The following is an 18047-nucleotide window of genomic DNA, read 5'->3' on the forward strand; positions in this document are numbered from 1 at the left end:
CAACGCCTCCTCACAGAGCCGGGCATCTGCTCAGGCTCAGGGCACTTCTCTCCCTGAGAGCTGCAACCCCAGGTGAGTTTCCCTTCACTCCTGTTCAGCATCCTGGTAGTCAACCCCAGACAGTCTGGAATTGGTAAAAAACCACTGAGTGGTTCAGGGGAGGGATAAGAACTTGCAGACAACAGAAGGCAGAGTGAGGAGAATGCATCCCTTCCTCCTGCAGACAAGGTGCTTGTGCAGCAGGGATCTTCAGCTGTCCCAGGTATGCAGCCGTGAGTTTTTAATGCTTCACAGACTTCGTGGGCCCACATATCAGCATGCCTTGCCAAGGGAGCTCAGCTAATGAGGATGATTTATGCGGCGGTCACTAATGGCTGACCTGGGCTTCCATCAATCTCTTCTGGAGGTTTCTGAGGATGGAGGGAGATTACAGCTCCGCTGCCATAAATACGGGGAGCGGTGCTGTGCCAGCACCCTGCTGCAGTGGGAGGCGAGGGGAGGTGGGTGCTGCCTGTCAGCACAGTGATACCTCCCCCCTCCAGGCAGCACTGAGCCCACATTGCCAGAATTGGGGCTGGGGAGTGGCACCCACCTCGGCAAGGAGCCCTCGGAGTGCCCCCATTCTCCCACTGCTGCAAACTGTTGCCACTGGACACAGCAGGGTTCTCACATTGTTTTTAAATCCAGCTCCATCCTTTTGTTCTGGAGCACGCTGAGGTGCAACTGCAAAACCTCCACGTGGGAAGTTCCTTCTATGGGCTGTGGTGGCATAGATGTGACACGGGGGGCATGGCACTCAGGCAGCCTAGCAGTGCACCAGGGTGTTGCTTTTTAAATAATGCACCTTGAGCCAGCACAGTATTGCAAACTCCAAACAGCAAAGGACAGGTTAACTCAGCCACCACCAAGAAAAAAGGTGAGAATGGAGGTACAGGAGGATAAAAGGGCTCTCAGGAGGAGTCATCTTGAGAGGAAGGGAAACAGATGAGAAAAAGGGAATTTGCTTCCCAGAAACCCTAAATGGACAAAGGAATTTGTGAGCTGAAGTACCACAACCTGAGAGGTGCCCTGTCCTCAGGCTGCTCTGGGGACACAGCCCTGGTTCAGGCGTGAGCAGAGGTATCTGGGCAGGAGGTGCTGGAATGGGAGGAGGAGGCAGCCATCCTCAGTCATACACGCCTGCAGGCATCTGAGTAATAGCAGCAGCAGCTTTCTGCTTGGCCTGTGGCTATTGTTCAGTATATTGGCTTCAAATGGAAACTTGGGGCTGTTTGGATGTGCCCCACGTTGTCCTTTCCACTGAAGGCTGCCTCCTCATCTTGTTGCTACAAGAAAGAAACAACCAGGACTGCTACTCCTCACCACAACACGAAATCTGCCCTGGTGGGCTGGGAACAGCTGAGGCTCCAGCATCCCTCTTCCAAGGTGATGCACTATGCGACAGCTGCCAGAAACACCCCGCGTGGGGCTGCCGGGGAGGGACCAGGTGCATCACTTGGGGTGTCAGGGCAGGATCAGGTGCATCACTTGAGGTGTCAGTGTGAGACAGAGAATAACAGTAGCACAGCCCATGGGTGGCCGGTGGTGAGGTGCTGTTATGGCTCTGTTCACACCCTGCCCAGCTGAGCTCCGTGGGCGCAGGCCACCGGCGGCTCTGGCACAGTGCTCTTCTCTTGGCACTGTGTCCCTTCCTATGAAATGCATTAAATATTTAGCAGAGCAGAGCACTGAAGCTGTCCGCCTCCATGCCAGGCAGGAGTTTTAGCTATTGGGAAGTGATCCCTTCCCTGGCACCGAGAAGGCTGAAATATGTATTGAAAGGAGGAACGGCACCAAAAGGAAAGACAGAGAGACAACTTTGTTGTTCAGGCCAAATCGCAGCCTGCCAACTTCTGCTTCTCTAAAATGCTGCCTGCATTTCCAATAAATAACAAAATCCAAACCGAGCCCAATCCTTTCCATCCCTGCCGAAATGCTTTTGCAGCGGCTGCGTAAACACCTGCCGCATCCACCCGGCAGCGGCTGCGTGTCATTGTTGGGCGAATTGATCTTTGCGTATAGCTTGCACATTTGTCTGTAAAGCTCATTAAGATCCGGCAAGATGAAAGGCAGTACAGAAATGTAAGATCATTATCGTTATCAAAAGAAACACAGAAAACTGCTGCTATAGAGGCAGATTTGTTTCCATATAGAAAGCTGTTCAAAGTTCTCCAAGACGCTCTCTAATAAGATGGCTGTTATGTGAATAAACTTCAAGAGCTGCTCTCACGCTGGGGAAAACTTCCAAGGCCCCGTCTGCCTCTCACATCCATCTCAGGATTGTTCCTCGCCATCCCCAATGGCCACGTGGCAGTGCTGGGCATGCAGGGGATGTGTGGGCCACGATGAGGGTCACATTGCTCTGAAACACATCTCCATTCCGGCACCAAAAGCTGTCGGCCTGAGCTGAGTCCCAGGGCACAGAGCTGCTAACAGGATTTGGATGCGGTGGCTCTCGCCTGGAGGCAGCAGAAGAGTTAAATCGAGGCACCATCTTTTCCAAGAAGAATCCGTTCTTCCCACACGGGGTCATTTCTTTTTTGAAACCAGCCTCCCTTTTATCCACAAGAAAATCTGCTCATAATTACAAACCAAGCAAGAAGGGGGTTCTGGAAATATTCATCTGCAGCTGAGCTGTTCTCACCCTGGCACGGGCGGCACGCGCCTTCCTCACGCCCATCTGTCGCGTCCATGCGAGCGCAGTGCCGGCGCTGCCAGCCGGGCTGTGCCACCCAGCACCATGGGGCCGGGAGATGGCACAGAGTGGGGTACACCATGAGGGGTCGTGGAGCCAGGCCAGGTTTGGATCTCACATCCTGCCCCATGTGAACAGCTTGGCACAGCGAGGGGCAGCGGGAGGAGGAGGGGAAGAACAAACATCGTCTGATCTCAGAGGAGGTGAGCTGAGGCTGAAGGATCCCGGCACCAGGGCTGGTTTGGCCCATGTCTCCAGGTCCACAGTAGCACTGAAGCAGAGCAGGGATGCAGCCAGGCCAAAGCTGTGCTCCCCTGCACTCAGTGCCTCCATGGGTACCAAACCAGCTCATCCCGCAAGGAAATGTCCACATCTTCTCCCCGTGATGTATCCTTCCCTCTTTAACTGCATCCCATTTACATCACCAGGAATAAATCAATCTGCTTCTCGGTGCCTACACCTTCAAATATTTATAGACTGTTATTATACTTTTCGCTCCCTCCCTATACACACATGCCCTCTCCTTTAAACGTCTCTTCACCAAACTATGTCTATTTAGTTCTTTTAATCCCTCCCCATAAATCTACCCTGATCCACCCGCTGCACCGCATTCATTTATTTCCGTTAATGAGGGGCCCGGCGGCGCTCACCGCAGTGCATGGCTGGGCCTGAGCTGCTGGGGGGGGGCTGTTCTCACCTCTCCTATTGCCCGGAGCTTTGGGGACCGCAGCTCTGCAGTGCTTTTGCTCAGAGCACCCCCAGCCCCTACCACAGTGCTCAGCTCTGTTCTCCAGCCAGACTTCTGCTTTCTGTCTTCTTTGAATTTTTACATTTTTTTTCTTTCTTTCTTTTATTTAACCCAACTGCAAATGACAAAACTGAGCAGCTCCCAGACAACGTGCAAACGCAGAAATGAGCTATTTCTGGCGACTGAATTTAAACTTCCTTTCTTACTTGCAGATTGCCTGTGAGCAGATTGCAAGTACCAGGCACCCAGAAGCTGGGGATGGCTGCGGGTTGAGATTTGGATGCTCGCACCACGTGGGCTCCTTTCCTGCTTCTATCTGGCAAACCCAGTGCCATCAGGAGCAGCAGCCCCAGTCCTCAGCCCTCCGCACCCAACGTCCTTTCTTGGCACCCATCCTTCTGCCCCTTCTTGAGCAAAGCAGCTCCTGAGCACCTCAACACACTGCAGAGTAAGCACCAAGGGATTGCAAGGCCCAGGTGGGGAGAATGCATTATTCTTCCTCGGCATGAGGCACACAACAAAACAGGCTCAGGAGGGTCAGCAAGGGTGGCTGCATGCAGTTTTTAAAGAGCTGCAGCAGCAAAGTGTTTTGGCCAGCCCCAGGTCTGCAGCAGAGCAACCTCCCCTCTACAGCTTTGTCTGGCTGGAAATCTTTCCTCTGGTAAGAGCATCTTAGACAGCTTCCTAGATTTGTTTTGGTTTAAAAGGTAGGAGATGTCCACTGAGCAGCCCCAGTGTCTCCAAGGGCATCCCTTGATGGTACCCTTCACCTTCATGGCTGGTAAGCAGCTGAGTCCCTCAGCTCCTGAGCTCCGGGTGAGGTGAAGCTGCATTACCCATCTCAGCACTTTCATTTCGAGCCAGCCAAAGCTTGTATGTCTTTTTCCTTTAACCTCCTCTGCAGTGATTGCTTCTTCAGCCCTTCCTTCGTGGCACCCTGGACCTGGCACAACCTCAGACCACCCAGCTCACCGCTGATGCTCTGTGGTGAGCAGGCATCAGTCTCAGGTAGAGGTCTCTGCCAAGAATGGTTGAGGACCTTTCTGCAAGGAAAAGGACCTCACCTCACCTGCTGTGCCTGACCTCCAACCCTCTGCCAACAGTGACAAGCAAGCCTCCCGCCCCTTGCTTCTGAGCTGCTCTCTATTCCCATCCAGCCTCCCAGCACTTGGCCACTTTTGCCTTTCCCACCCAGCAGGTGCTGCTTTGTATCGCCACGCAAAGCCCTGCTCAGCTGGAAGTCCTTGTGAGATTAAAGAGAGTTCACTCCCATTAAAGTTGTTTCTGTGATCCTCTGCAAATTCCGGAGCTTGCAGCCATGTGAGCAGAGCCCACATCTGAGGGCTTTTGTTCACCTCCAGGGTGACGTGTGTGCTGCAGGACAGGCACCACACGCTGCCTCTTGCTGCTGCACCGAGCTGGCATTGCTCTTCTCTGTGCCCCAGTGGAGCCATTACTGTTGGGATGGATGGGAAGGTGTAATATCCTCAAGCGAGGGGTGCTGGGGCCAAGCTGCTCGCTGAGTCCCTGTGCCCCAATAGCAGGGGCTGCAATTATCCTTTGGCCCTCGCACAAATTGCTCATTGACTTGGAGCGCTGAGTGCTGACTCGCCGGCTCGGTTTGGGATTGGGGCTTAAATCAAAGAGCTTCCCTCCAGGGATATGGGGGAGATGGAGACAATTAGATTTGAGCCCTGAAGTTTTACAAGTCTAATAAATTTCCTGGTAGCCTCGGGCTGCCGGGCTGCCGTGCAGGAGCCGGGCGAGGGACTGTGGTGAGTGAGAGCAAACACTTCTCAAGACAGGAAGCCAGCACCCCAACCTCCTGTCTGTCAGCAGGGACTGGTTCTCCAACCCCGCATCCTGCTGGGCTGAACCTGGGGCTGGGGGTGGGTTTTGCCAGCCCTGGGGACTGCCGTCCTGCTCCTCAGCCAGGAGGGTAGAGAGGGGAGGAAGAGGATAGGAGGAAGGTCAGATCAGTAGCATGGAGGGAGGCAGCAGGTTGCTTGCTGCTGGAGATGGGGAAAGAAGAGAATCTCCCAAACTGTGCTTCATGTAACGCCACCAGAAAAGGGGCATGGATAGAGCCTGCAGAGGTGTTGGCACAACAGCAGCAAGCACCAGTGCCCTCTGCCCCTCAATCCAACCCAGGCAGGAGCATTCACCTCCTTCCACCCCATCCCTGCCTCACTGGGTGCCTCAGGTGTTTGTTTAACATAATATTGCCATGCATTACATTTTCCTCTGACACGATGTAAAATATGTTTTATGCTCCCATTTTCCTCCTGCCTTCCCGCTAACTCTTTTTCTTTTCCAATTTGAGCTGGATACACTGTGCCAGGGATTAGCACAGACTTATTTAAGCAGCCAGTCAACTCTAAAGCATTGCTCATAAAGCCTGGAGGTCCCTGCATGCCCATTGCACTTGTCGCTGGTGACCATAAATCCCCCTCCTTGTGGGCTGCACTCCCCCTCCTTTCCTCACTGCCTTTCTGAAGCAGCCTGGCAGCTCTGTGGTGCATGGCATCCAGTGCTCAGTGAGGTCAGACCCCAGGCACCAGCTGAACAAACCCTAGAATCCAGCTGTTCCCTGAATGCCCTGTTGCCCCACGGCACTTTGCACCCAAGGGTCCGGAGGACTTGGGAACCCCATCAGGGCTCATCCACTCACTGGTTTCCATGTTGGGTTCCTGGTCAGGAATGTCTATGGGGACGCTACAAGGCAGCAAGTACAGTCATGAATATGGGACCATTTCCCATTGTGTCCCAGTGCCAGTGCTGGACACCCCAGACAGGGCAGCAGTGGAGAACAGGGTCTCCTCTCCCCATGTTTGGGGGTCCCAGCACAAGCTGGCAGCATGCAGCATGGGGAGGATGAAGCCATCACTCTGTTGACCCCTGCCCTGCGTGCCACGGGCCAGTTGGCACAGCCAGCCCTGATGGTGGCAGAGGGAGCAGAACTGAGCTGGGGGGCTTTGAGCTCCTTCTTTAAAGCAAATATTTCCTTGCAGGGACTTTGCAAATCCCTCATCCTAACAGGCTGGATTCCTGCATTTATACTCTGCAAGGAGAGCTCCAAACAGAGATTTCATCCAGGAGGAATTTGTGGCACCCGCACTGTTGACGGGACTGTGAGGCAGTCTGCACTTTCCCCCCGTGTTTGTATTTTGTCTTGTGCTTTTGGATGGGAACCACAGCAATCAGTGCACTGGCAAAGAGCAGAAGATGCTGAACAAGCAGAGCCTGGGCCAGATCCAGGATGAGGGGTTTGGGTATGGTATGTGTGGGAGAGAACGTCCTGCTGCAGGGTGGATGGACAGCTGGCATTGCTGCCACTGCACCCAGGGATGGCAGTCTGTCCCCTGCTCCCAAGGATCCTCTGCATCCGGGGATGGTGGGATCACATAATCCCACCTGGAGAGCTGACAGGAAGGTGGGGGTGTAGGATGGCACGTGGGAACCCCCGTGCTGCAGAACAGCTGCATGCCCTGTGCTGCAGGAAGGGACTGAGTCCTGCAGTGACCAAAGGCCCCATGCCCACTGTGCTCAGCCGAGAAGAGGTTGGCATGCAGCTGTGCCCATTGTGGAGCCCCTGGGTTGTGCTCCTGTTGTTCTCACTATTTCACCCCGAGTGACACAGCAGGCCCCGGACCTGCTCCCTCATCAGCTGTAGAACAGCCCATCCATCCAGCAAAGCCTCCAAATCCCTCAGCTGCAAGAGGAGTGGGGGCTCTCTGCTTCATAGGTGCACATGGATGCAGGGGATGCTGATCCCTGTGCTGTGTCATCCCATGTGGAATCCACCAGGGCTTGTACAGGGGGTGCTGGGAGCAGAGTTGGATCCTGTGACCGTGTCAGGCTAGAAGAAATGCTGTCAGCTATATACAGGAGCAGGATAGGACCAGATGGCTTTGATCTTTACTTCTAAGTTCCTTTCCCCTCACCCAAAAGCAGACATAGAGGGTGCAGGTTGTGCAAATGAGCAGCTCTATGTGACATTGCTGTGACAATGCCAGGGGGCTGGGGGCAGGAGTGGCACCGACCCAGGAGGACTCAAGCAGTGAGCCCAGCACAGCCAGACCCCGCTGTGTTCCCCTGGATCCCCGGGGACAGCCAGGTCCACCAACCAGAGGACAAACAAGTGAGCAGCAGCTCCAAACAGTGAGCAACAGGTAATGAGGAAACCTTATCACTGCTGCCTTCTAATTTTCCAAGTGTACCGCAAAACACATAGTCCTGGGGACATGTGTAACTAATTAAATGGCACAGGGAGAAGAAAAACACTGATTTCTTTTTTTTTGTTTAATTTTTTTTAGACTTTGAATTATGTCTGGAGGTGAAGGAGTCAGCAGGCTCAGGGGATAATTAATCACCAGAGGTGCGGTGCCCCAGAGCCCTGTGCCAGCGCCTGCTCTTGTCCACCAGGCCTTGCAGGGCACCAGCAGTGCTGACAGTGGGCTGTGGGGCAGGAAAACTGAGTGTGGAGATGGAGCGAGGATAAGGAGGGCTCCGTGCAGTATGGGATGGAGTTTGGCAAAAGGAGACCCAAGGAGACCCTGTTGGAAATGCTCTCTCTGGCTGGGAAGTCTCCTGAGCTGAGGGTCAGACACATCCCTGGTGCCTCCTGGTGGGATTTCAGTTACTCCATGCTCTGGACTGTCTACGGAGCCCCTGCACACAACAGCCTCACCTCTCATCTGTGGGGCAAGGGCTGCTGTACCTTCACAACAGGGCCACCAAAGAACTGTGAGCATCCGCCCCAGATGGCTCTGTGGGGACATCTCCTCCTCCTGCTGAGCATTCCTCTCCTTCTCCTGACTGCCAAGGGCTCTGGCACCAGTGCAGGGGTGAAGACTGAGCGCTGCCCTCCTCACCTCCCAGCAGCATGCAGAATGTCACAGATACCTCGTGCCATTTTGAGGTTCTTAATTACAGGGCTTTCCTCCCCGGTCCTGGAAAAAAAAAACACTTCCTGGAACAGGGCTTGTAGGTCTGGCTCTGCTTCTTGGAAATTTGACTGCGATCTTGTTTCAGTGTGTCTCATATCCAAGGTGTAAGAAATTAGCAAGAGCTCTTGTTAACTCAATAGGCGCAGCTCTGTGGGAAGGGTGAGCAGATACACTGTAATCCCTGCGTGAGCTCACATCCTTTTCCCATCCCATGCAAGTATCAAGCCCAAACAAACAGAGCTCCTGGTTACAGACACCGTGCCCTTCCCTTGCCCTCCAGGAGCAGCACGGTGCACTGGGACAGGTCCTCCTCTGCCAGTCCATGGCATTCAGGAGAGCTCCTCACAAACAGAATGCTCTCCCTCCTATTGCTCTCCCAGCTGCATACAAAGCTCCCCAGAGATATATCACCTGGCAGCAAGCAGAGGACCGGTGGCAGCCTAGAGCTCAGCACAGGGCTCATCCCTCTGCCCCATCCTGGTCAGTGCCTGCAGAGCACACCAGAGCCTGTCCCAGCCTGCAGAGTGTGGCTGGAGGCTGCTGCCTGCCTGCAAGCTGCTGCAATGCTCTGTGGCTTGGGAAGGAAGCATGCCGGCTCCTCGCCTCGGGTGCCTGAGCATGCACAGCTGGGCAGCGGGAGGGCTCCCAGCAATAGCTGCCCTCACCCTTAAAAGAGGAGAAAAGAGGAAAGAGGAATGAATGCAGAGGGATGGGGGCACGGGGCTGCGTGGGCATTTCTGAGAGCTGACCCAAATGGTTCAGAAAGAAAGCTGTCATCAGGAAACGCTGACCCCGCACTTTGGAAGGGCTTTTTGGAAATGTAGCTCTATTTCATCACCGTGTTTTGTGAATAATTATGAAAACATACTACAAGGCCCAGGAATTTCATTTCCATTTTATCATTTTTCCTGTTAGCTGAAATGGCAAAATCAAAACAAAATGCTCTGACCACTTCAAAAACACTTGAACCTTGCCAAGGGGAGGTTTTAAAGATATTTGTTCTACGTCCTAAACAATATTTTCAGACCCAGCCATGTCAAGGCTGTGATGTCACATCCCACACTCATCACCCCATCACCCCTCCAGGGGTGTCGCTGCCCCTTTTGCATGCTGGGACATCCCATGAGAGCCAGGGACCCAGCTCAGCTCCCAGCCTCTGCCACACTGCTCCCCTCCCAGCCAGCAGCTCAGAGCAGAGCTGTAACTTTGCTCCCTTTCAATTAGCATTTTGCTCTCCTGTGCTCAGCGGCGATTAGAGGTGTGTCCAACCAGCACCCAGGGCCCTCCCAGCCCATCTGAAATCCCATTTCCGTTTCTGGCCAGAGTAATTGATGTCCTATTTTCCCTTCATTCGCATGCAGGTGGCATGGGAAGGCTGGCGTAATGCAGAGGAGGAGCAGGCTGTCACTGAGCCCCTTGCTGCTGCCTCTGTCCCCCAAAATCTGTGGGCTCACAGTGTGGAGGCCAAACGGACACCACTCAGAGAGAGGAATGCATGTGCTGAGATTCAGATCAGTGAAAAACAGATGTCTGCCATCCACGGAGTACTGGGCTGCATTGCTCTCAGTACTCACCACGGGGCTCATCCAGGTGTGTGACTGGAAGCCCCATGTCCTCAAGCTGTGCTGGGCTCCAGGGGTCCCACCATCTCCTACAGCAGTGCCAGGTGCTGGCCCCATTTCCAGCCCTTCCATCACAAAGGAGATGTACTGTGTTGTCCAAGTTTTCACAGCCTGTCTGCACGCTGAGCCCTGTGCTGGCTCCCAAGGCTGGTGGCACGCAGCCCAGTGGAGCAGGGACAAGTGACAGTGCTGGAGTGGTGGCATGGCAGAAAGGGCCCTGTGGTCCCTTCCTCCCTGCTCCCAGGTGGTGGTGATTGATGGGTGCATTAGGTTTGAAAGAGAGCAGGTGACAACAGGCCAGCCCCCAGACAGCAGCGGCTCAATGACACGAGACTGGGAACACTGATTACTTCACCAGCCCCAAAACAGACACCTAATAACAAGGTGGCGAGGGAGCAGGGACAGGAGGATAAATAGCTTCGGTGCTGTTCTGTGCCATTGCAGTCCTGTGTGTGCAGGGGTGCATTGCCATGGACTTCAGCCCTGCTGGATTGCTGCCTGTGGATGGGTAGTGGAGATGTGTGTGTACCTGTCCCACTGAGCTCTGTGCAGCGGGTCCGGCCAGCCCTGCACCCTGTAGCCTGTCCTGCTGCCTCCCCCATGAGTCATTGCTGCAGGAAGGGCAAGGCACAGCTTCACCGCTCCCCCTGCCTCAAGAATGAGTGTTGGGAGGAGAGGGGTTTGCTTGGAGATGCCAAGGCAAGACAGGAAGCCTATAGGGCCCACAGAGCTTTGTACATATGTGTGGACGTGGCTGGAAGGGGGTGTCCACTGGGTGGACTTCCACTCAGGTAGCCCAGTCCCCTTGAACCTGCGCAGCACAGGAACACAACCGAGATGCTCAGAGCACATCAGTATTGGGTCGGCCTTCCCTGCCAACTTCCTGCAGCCACACAGCCCTTGGGTCTCTCCCGGGAGCGTGCATCCATTGTAATTTCATTTTGGGGTGCCCTTCAAGTAGTTACAAAGAGATGAAGAAAGGGAAGGCAGAAAATTAAAGGAAGGATTGCCAGTGAATCTCCAAGAGAAAACAGTGCCTCACTGCAATGAACTTAAAATCTCCTCCTGAACAGAAGAGGTGTTCACTCTGCTCAGCATAGCTGGGGGCTGAAGCATCAGAGTTCATCCCAGGCACTGCTGGAGTTCTGCATGCAGCTCCTTGGGTTGGGTGAGGGGGGACAGAGACCAGGCATGGGGACAGCAGCCGTGGGGTGTGCGTTGTGTGTTCGTGCCGGAGTGGTCGGCTGCTTGGCAGGAATTTGGCACGGCCCCACTTGGATGAGCGTCTGGGCTGAAAATCAATGCCAGGATCGCTGAGACAAGTTGTGCTGCTGGGGTCACTGCACAGTCTACGGCCCGTCTGCTGCCCGGGGATGTGTGCTGAGGAAGCACAAGTTGCTGGCTGGGCTCCAGGAATAGTTAAGCTGTTTAGTTATAGGATAACCAGTTTAACCAGGCTGCGTGGGGACAGCAGATCACCGCGGCAAAGACAGAGATGTGGGTCTGAGGTGCCCTTTGGCCTGTATTGATAAAGCAGCAGGCTCAGCCTGGAGCAAAGGGAAAGGTGAAAGAAGCTTGTTGCAGTGCTGGGAGCAGCACTCAGATGCAGGGACCGGATGGACACCCTTTGGGACAGCTCACAAACTGTTGCCATCCCACAGTGTGAGCCCCTGCTCCATGCCTTACCTGTGAGTCCATGACCAACGCTGCAGAAAGATGAGACTTCCTAATGAGTCTGGGAACGGAGGAGCACAAAAATATCTTATGGCCATGGCAGCACTGGGGATCAGCCAGCAAAGGGAACACCTGCTCATGCCAGGGACAAGCGGCTCGTTTGCTCAATAAAAGCATTAACTCAGGAACTAAGCTTTTGGTGTGTGATTTCTCCCTTTGTAATACTTGGTACTTTTCTGCTAATTGCTGGCACTCTGGGCACTGTGCAGGTGCTTCCATGGCCCACCAGGACCCAGAGCTGCATCCCTGTGCCAGGAGGATGTGCAGCACTGCAGTCCCATCACTGCTGCCTCCATGCTCCCAACACACCTCTGTGGGAAGGGAAGGGCTGAAAGCGAGGCTTAATTCCTTTCGTGAGCCCAGGAGCTGCTTTGCAGCCTCTCCTCAGTCCATCTCTTGCTAACATTCCTGTGCAGCTTCCCAGAGCACCAGAGCCATGCTGATTTTAATGAGGGAAATTTCAGGGGTGGTGAGTAAGGCTTCAAATCCTCACTCAGATTCACAGCCAAATCCCTCCAACCAAAGAGTCTGTGACTCCTAAATGCTCCTCCCAACCTCACCCTGCAGCACAGAGCCCGGTCCCTGCTCCTGCCCCAGCTGGTGGGTGCCCTCTCGGGGATGTTGGCCCTGTGGATTTGGAGCTCTTGCCAGGTGGAGGGCAAATGGAACAAAGCAGCCTTCCCTGCCCTGCAGATCATACAACAGAGAAGAATTGGCTGTGGTGAGCGTGGAGGCGTGAAGGCCAGGCAGGGACATGGGCAGCCAGTGCTCCCAGTGGGTTCCCCACAGCCATCCCCACCGCGGGCTGCTTGCCTTGCACCAAAGATGTCTCCACTTTCCCCACAGCACATCATAAGGTAACCACACAAACCAGAGGATGGAAATCTGAATGGCTCCGAGTGCATTGGGCAAATTTGATCCTGCCAGATTAGGGACGGCATTAGTGAGGCTTTGAGCTCTCGCCTGGGTCTGGGGTTTATATATGGCCACGGTCACTGCTCCGAGAGTGACATTGCAATACATCACGCCTGCCAGCCGCAGCCCGCGGCTCCCTGGCACCCGGCCAGGCAAAGGTAATTTTGTGCTGAGTGATATCAGAAGGCAAAATGAGCCCCACATACTTTGTGCAATTCCCAGCGGCTGTAAAACACCTCGGCCGTCTCCCATCTAACATTTATGTGTTTTGCATTAAACCTCCCCAAATTAGTGCTAAGTGCATTAAAGTTGTAAAAATAGCCTGCGTAAAACCCCATTAAATGCTTAAATATACAGATCCAGTGCATGGGGATCCATAATTCAGGTCTGAATTCAGGAGCCCCGTCAAGCTGAGATTCTGTGCCTGGGGACAGAGCCCATGGCTGCATGCATTGGTGCTGGCAGTGCTTGGAGCAGCCTCTTCCCCAACAGGAGCTTCCTTGGAGATGTCAGACATTGCAACTCTATTAATACTCACTGGAGCATCGGATGCAGACAAGACAGGCTGGGGGAAAGGGAGGGGAGGAGGGAGGCGGGGAGGAAACATCCAGGCTTGGCCCTCTGCGCTGCTGTCCTGGCATGTTTGGGGGATAATGGGATGGAAGAAGGCCCGGGGGAACGCGTGCTGGCCCAAGTTCAGCTATTGTGAGGAAGCAGAAATCTCGCTCTTGCCCTGGACGAGGATGTTGCCACACTTCAGAGGGAGCCCAGAGCACTGTCATCACATTGGGATCATCTCCCACAGTACTGCCTGCTCGAGATGGGGTTGTCGTGCTGGAGACTTCAACCATGTGCACAAGGAATATATAACTGCCAGTGCTTCTTGTCATCTGGAGACGTCCTTCTCACGTTGCTCTTTCCTCCCCAAGTGCAACTCCTGGTTTACAACCACTGCAAGGTGAAAGCCTCTGGGTGGGAGGCTGCCCACAAGGGCAGGGAGGGGAGATTTCCTTCTGTTTGCTTTTCCCAGGCATACCCAGAAAGGTGGGGATCTTTTCCAGGCAGATTTCAGGCTGGCTCATGGCCGAAGTGAGCTGGGAAATGTGCAAACAGCCGTAAAATCACCCAATCTGAGGAGGAAATAGCTCTCCCTCCCTGGTGTTTGTTCATGAGGGAGCAAAGGATCAGCTCAGCCTCTGGTCTAGGAAAGCGGATGGAGGGCTGAGGAAAGGGCTGGCTGCTTTCATCCTGCAGGGCAAACTCCAAAGGCTGTGCCCCACTCTCTCCTCCCCTCTCCTGCCACCACTCCTCTCCGAGTTTCAGTAGGCACCCCAAGGCTTTCATCACGGTTGTCCTTTCTTCCCTGGTGTAGGGGCTTACAGCAATATCCATCTTTTCTGAATACCTGACATCTACCATGTCCCGTCTGCAACACAGGAACAGCCAGTCTGCTGTCACCAGTGGGGACGGACATGGGAAGCCAGCGTTCAGCTGTTGGCAAAGCAACCTGGGGAACTTTTCAGGTTCCCTGATGGATGGGAGCAATACCCCACTGCCTGGGCCATTCCCATGGAGCAGCTTGCAGCCTCATCTGCTTTTTCCTTGTCATTAATTTTATGCCCTGTGACAACTCTCTCTTGCTCTGCTCCTATACATGAGAAGAAAACCATTAGTGATGTCCCGAGCAGGGCAGCCCAGGGTGCGTGGCCAGGTCCTGGCCGGACCGTGGCCATTATGCTCCATGCCTCCTCTCAAAGGTACCTGTCCAGTTTTATTACTGTCACTTCCCAGCCCTTTGGAAACCTTCCCGAGATGTACTTACGGAATTACTGTTCCCACTCTGCAGAGAAAACAGCTAAAGCCTTGTTATAACTCCTTAATGTTAACATCTGAATGGAGGGATTATCCTCCCTTACAAAAGGCTACATGTTTGTTTAACGCTGTTTTCACTTGTTTGAAAGTGAATTTTATAAAGTCTTTCCCTCCCCATGTCTCCTCCTGGCTCCAGCCCTTTGGTTGCTCGCTGAGGCCGGGGCATGACGCAGTCACTTGTAGCTTTTCCTGCTGGAAACACTGAGTTTAGAACCACACTGAGATCAGGACTATTCCATTTCTTGCAGGGTTCCCAGTTCATCTAGATCCCCATCCCTGCCTGCAGTGACCCAGTGCTGGTGCTGGCGGGTGAGTGCCCTGTGGCTGTCGGTGCTGCTGACTCGGCTGGAAAGAAATCCAACAGCAATAGGGAAAGAATGTGCCTGCTGCTGGCCGGCTCGGTGTCAGTGCAATGGCATTTGGGAAGCACGGCTGGCAGCCAGGTGCAGGGTGGGACACACCTGCATGGAAAACCATTGTGAAACTTCAGCTCGAGATGCCGTGCCCTTTGTGCACAGCAGCATGGAAGCCCTAGAAGCAGCAGCAGCCCATGGAGGGGCTGGAGAGGGAACAGAGGGAGTCAGGAACAGATTTCTCTGCAGCCATGAGCAGTAGAAGCAGTTTTCCACATATTCAACTTTGAGGAGTGTGAAGAGACACAAGGGAGTGAGGAGAAAAGGGAACGAAACTCTTCCAGACCTGAAAAGCTTCCAGCAAGTCTGCACGGCCTGCATTGCACCCCATATTGCATCCCACATTGTATCCCACATCGAATCCCACCCAGTATGCCATGCTACACCTCATACCACATCCTAGTCCACAGCCTGGACTACATCCTGTACTGTATCCCATGCAGCATCCCACATTGCATCCCACATTGAATCGCATGCAGTATGCCATGCTACACCTCGTGCTTCATCCTATACCGCATCCTGCACTACATCCTGTGCTGTATCCTATGCAGCATCCCCCACCACATCCCACACAGCATTCCGGGCAGTATGCCATGCTACATCCCACAGGTCTTCCATGGTGCCTACCAATGAGACATATTGCAGGGAACCTGCTTTAGCAGGGGGTTGGACACGATGATCCTATTATTCTTGACTTCTATGATTCTATTCTATGATTCTATGATGATCTCTTGAGGCCCCTTCCAGCCCCTGCGATTCTGTGATGCCATGATCCTAACCCATGTCCCAGATTGCATCCCGTGCAGCATCTCACACTGCATCCTGCACCGTACCCCACACTGTATTCCAGCCCACATCCTGCACCACATCCCAGCCCACATCCTTCAGTACATCCCACAGCACATCCCGCGGTGCATCCCCCATCCCCTGCCCGCTGGCTCCAACGCACACACCGAGCACGGAGCCGCTGAAGATTTGGACCAACTGTGTTGTTTTTCCTAGAAGCCACAATATTTATAAATGGTTGGTGAAATATTTATATTGCGAGCCAGTTTGCCTCTTTGGTTTAAAAAATTAATCTAACATTAACTGCGCTCAGAACATTTAGGTTTTTAAAAATGGAGCTGAAAATTAAACAATTGTTGAATTTGTGGTGGGAGCACCGTGGCAGCAGGAGTATTTATCACATGCAAAACAAATGAGATTGCCACTTTTCTGCCAAAGACATCAGAATTTGGGGGTATTTTTATGCCCTGAGTAAACGTTCCCGATTCTTTGTGAATAGTTTAAAAACAACAAAAAATAATAATAAAACCTGGTAGTTAAGAGCAATCAAAACAAAGCTGAAGGCATTGATGTCATATTTTAAAAATACAGGAGGTTTAAAGATAAACTTTTACGTTGGTCAAATATAGAAACTCATTATACCACCAGAGCCCCTATAAGGATTTCTCAGCAAGGTCCCTCTGGTTTTGTCCTCTTTAAAGAACTGCTGATGCCTCGTGGAAAATACTGATAAACAATTTGTTCTAAGTTCAGCCCCGCTCTTCCCTCGCTCAGCCTACTTTGTTGTCTCTTGCTGAGCTCGGTGTGTATGGAAGCAGAGGCCAAACCCATCCGTGTGCTGCCGTGCTGAGCAGCCGGAACCGTGGCCGTGAGCAGGGTCCCATTGCGGTCAGTGCAGGCAGTGCCACAGCCCCGCAGGGCTCAGGCTGGGCAGCAGCAGCACAGCTATGCAACCCTTCAGGAAACAGCTTTCCATTGTTTTCTAGAACCTTTCCAGGGCGCAGGCGATGCGTGCAGGACGTGGCGGTGTCCTGAGCTCATGGGCGGGTGGAGAAAGATCAGAGGAGGAAGAGGAGGCGGCTTTGGATGGCTTCCTCCTGCCCTTGGGACAAATCTTTCTCTTCAAGATGCTGCACGCTGCAACCTGAACAGAGCCCTCGAGTTTGCTTTGACAAAAGTGGCGAGAAAGGGTGAGTGAGGAGGAAGAGCACTTCTCATGGGGATAAACAGCGCGTTGAGTAACCCAACCCCATCACACCCCCCGTGATGTTTGGTGCTGCCTGAGTCACCGGTACAACAGCAGCCCGCATCTCCATGAGCAACGGTGATTCTGTGAGCCCAACTTGACAGCACGTAGGGAGGATGAGGGCAGAGCTGATAGTGCTGTAAGTCAGCAGCTTTGAAAGGTCTGTAGACGGGCACCAGAAAAGCACCTCTGCTTTGTGGCTGCCGGGCCAACACTCCTCAGGAATCCAAGAAACGTTTTCATGGAGTCACTGTGCAAGAGCAGACTTGTCCATGAGAGCGTTAGCCCTGCCCATGGTTATAGAGCTGGAGGTGAAGCGGCTGAGGGGCGGATAATGAACCTCAATGAGAGAAAGGCTGCCGAGCGCACGAGATTGGCTTTGATAAGATGAGCCATCACGGAGCGAGGCAATTACCGCAGAAAAGGACACGGTGGAGGTCGGGGTGGATTGCCATGCCAGGGGACGTGCTGAGGTCAAGGAGAAGGGAGGACGACCCGAGCGAGGCACAGCAGCAGGAAGGAGTCACCCACCCCCAGTGCTCCTCGCATACCTTGAATAGCTACAGTAATAACACCATAAAACCCAAACTAACCTGAAGACGCTGATGTCACCTTAGAAAATATTTAAGAGACTTGCACTTTTATACTAGTAAAATAAAGGCAGCAATTAATTAAATCCCAGCATGCCTTAAAAGGCATTTCTCCTGACGACGTGTCTGCTCGCAGGGAGGTGGTTTCTGTGACACAGCAGCGCGGGAACAGGATATTCCTGATGGAGGAGCAGCTCAAGTGTAGGGGAGTGGGTGCTGCAGGGAAGGGGCATGAGGGAGGGGTGCCAAAGGGGCCACCAGGGAGGCAGCACTTGGCACATGGTGAGAAGCAGCAGCTTGGAAGGAATCAACAGGGGAACATCAAACTGCAGAGCCATGAGCATCTCTGAGCATCCAGCACTGGATGGGCTGAGTGCCGGGGCCACCACTCTGCTCAACCCGGTGGCCCAGGAGGAAGGCAGTGGGGCCACCAACAGC

This window comes from Gallus gallus, chromosome 4 (assembly GCF_016699485.2).
Source record: "Gallus gallus isolate bGalGal1 chromosome 4, bGalGal1.mat.broiler.GRCg7b, whole genome shotgun sequence".
Lineage (NCBI taxonomy): Eukaryota > Metazoa > Chordata > Aves > Galliformes > Phasianidae > Gallus > Gallus gallus.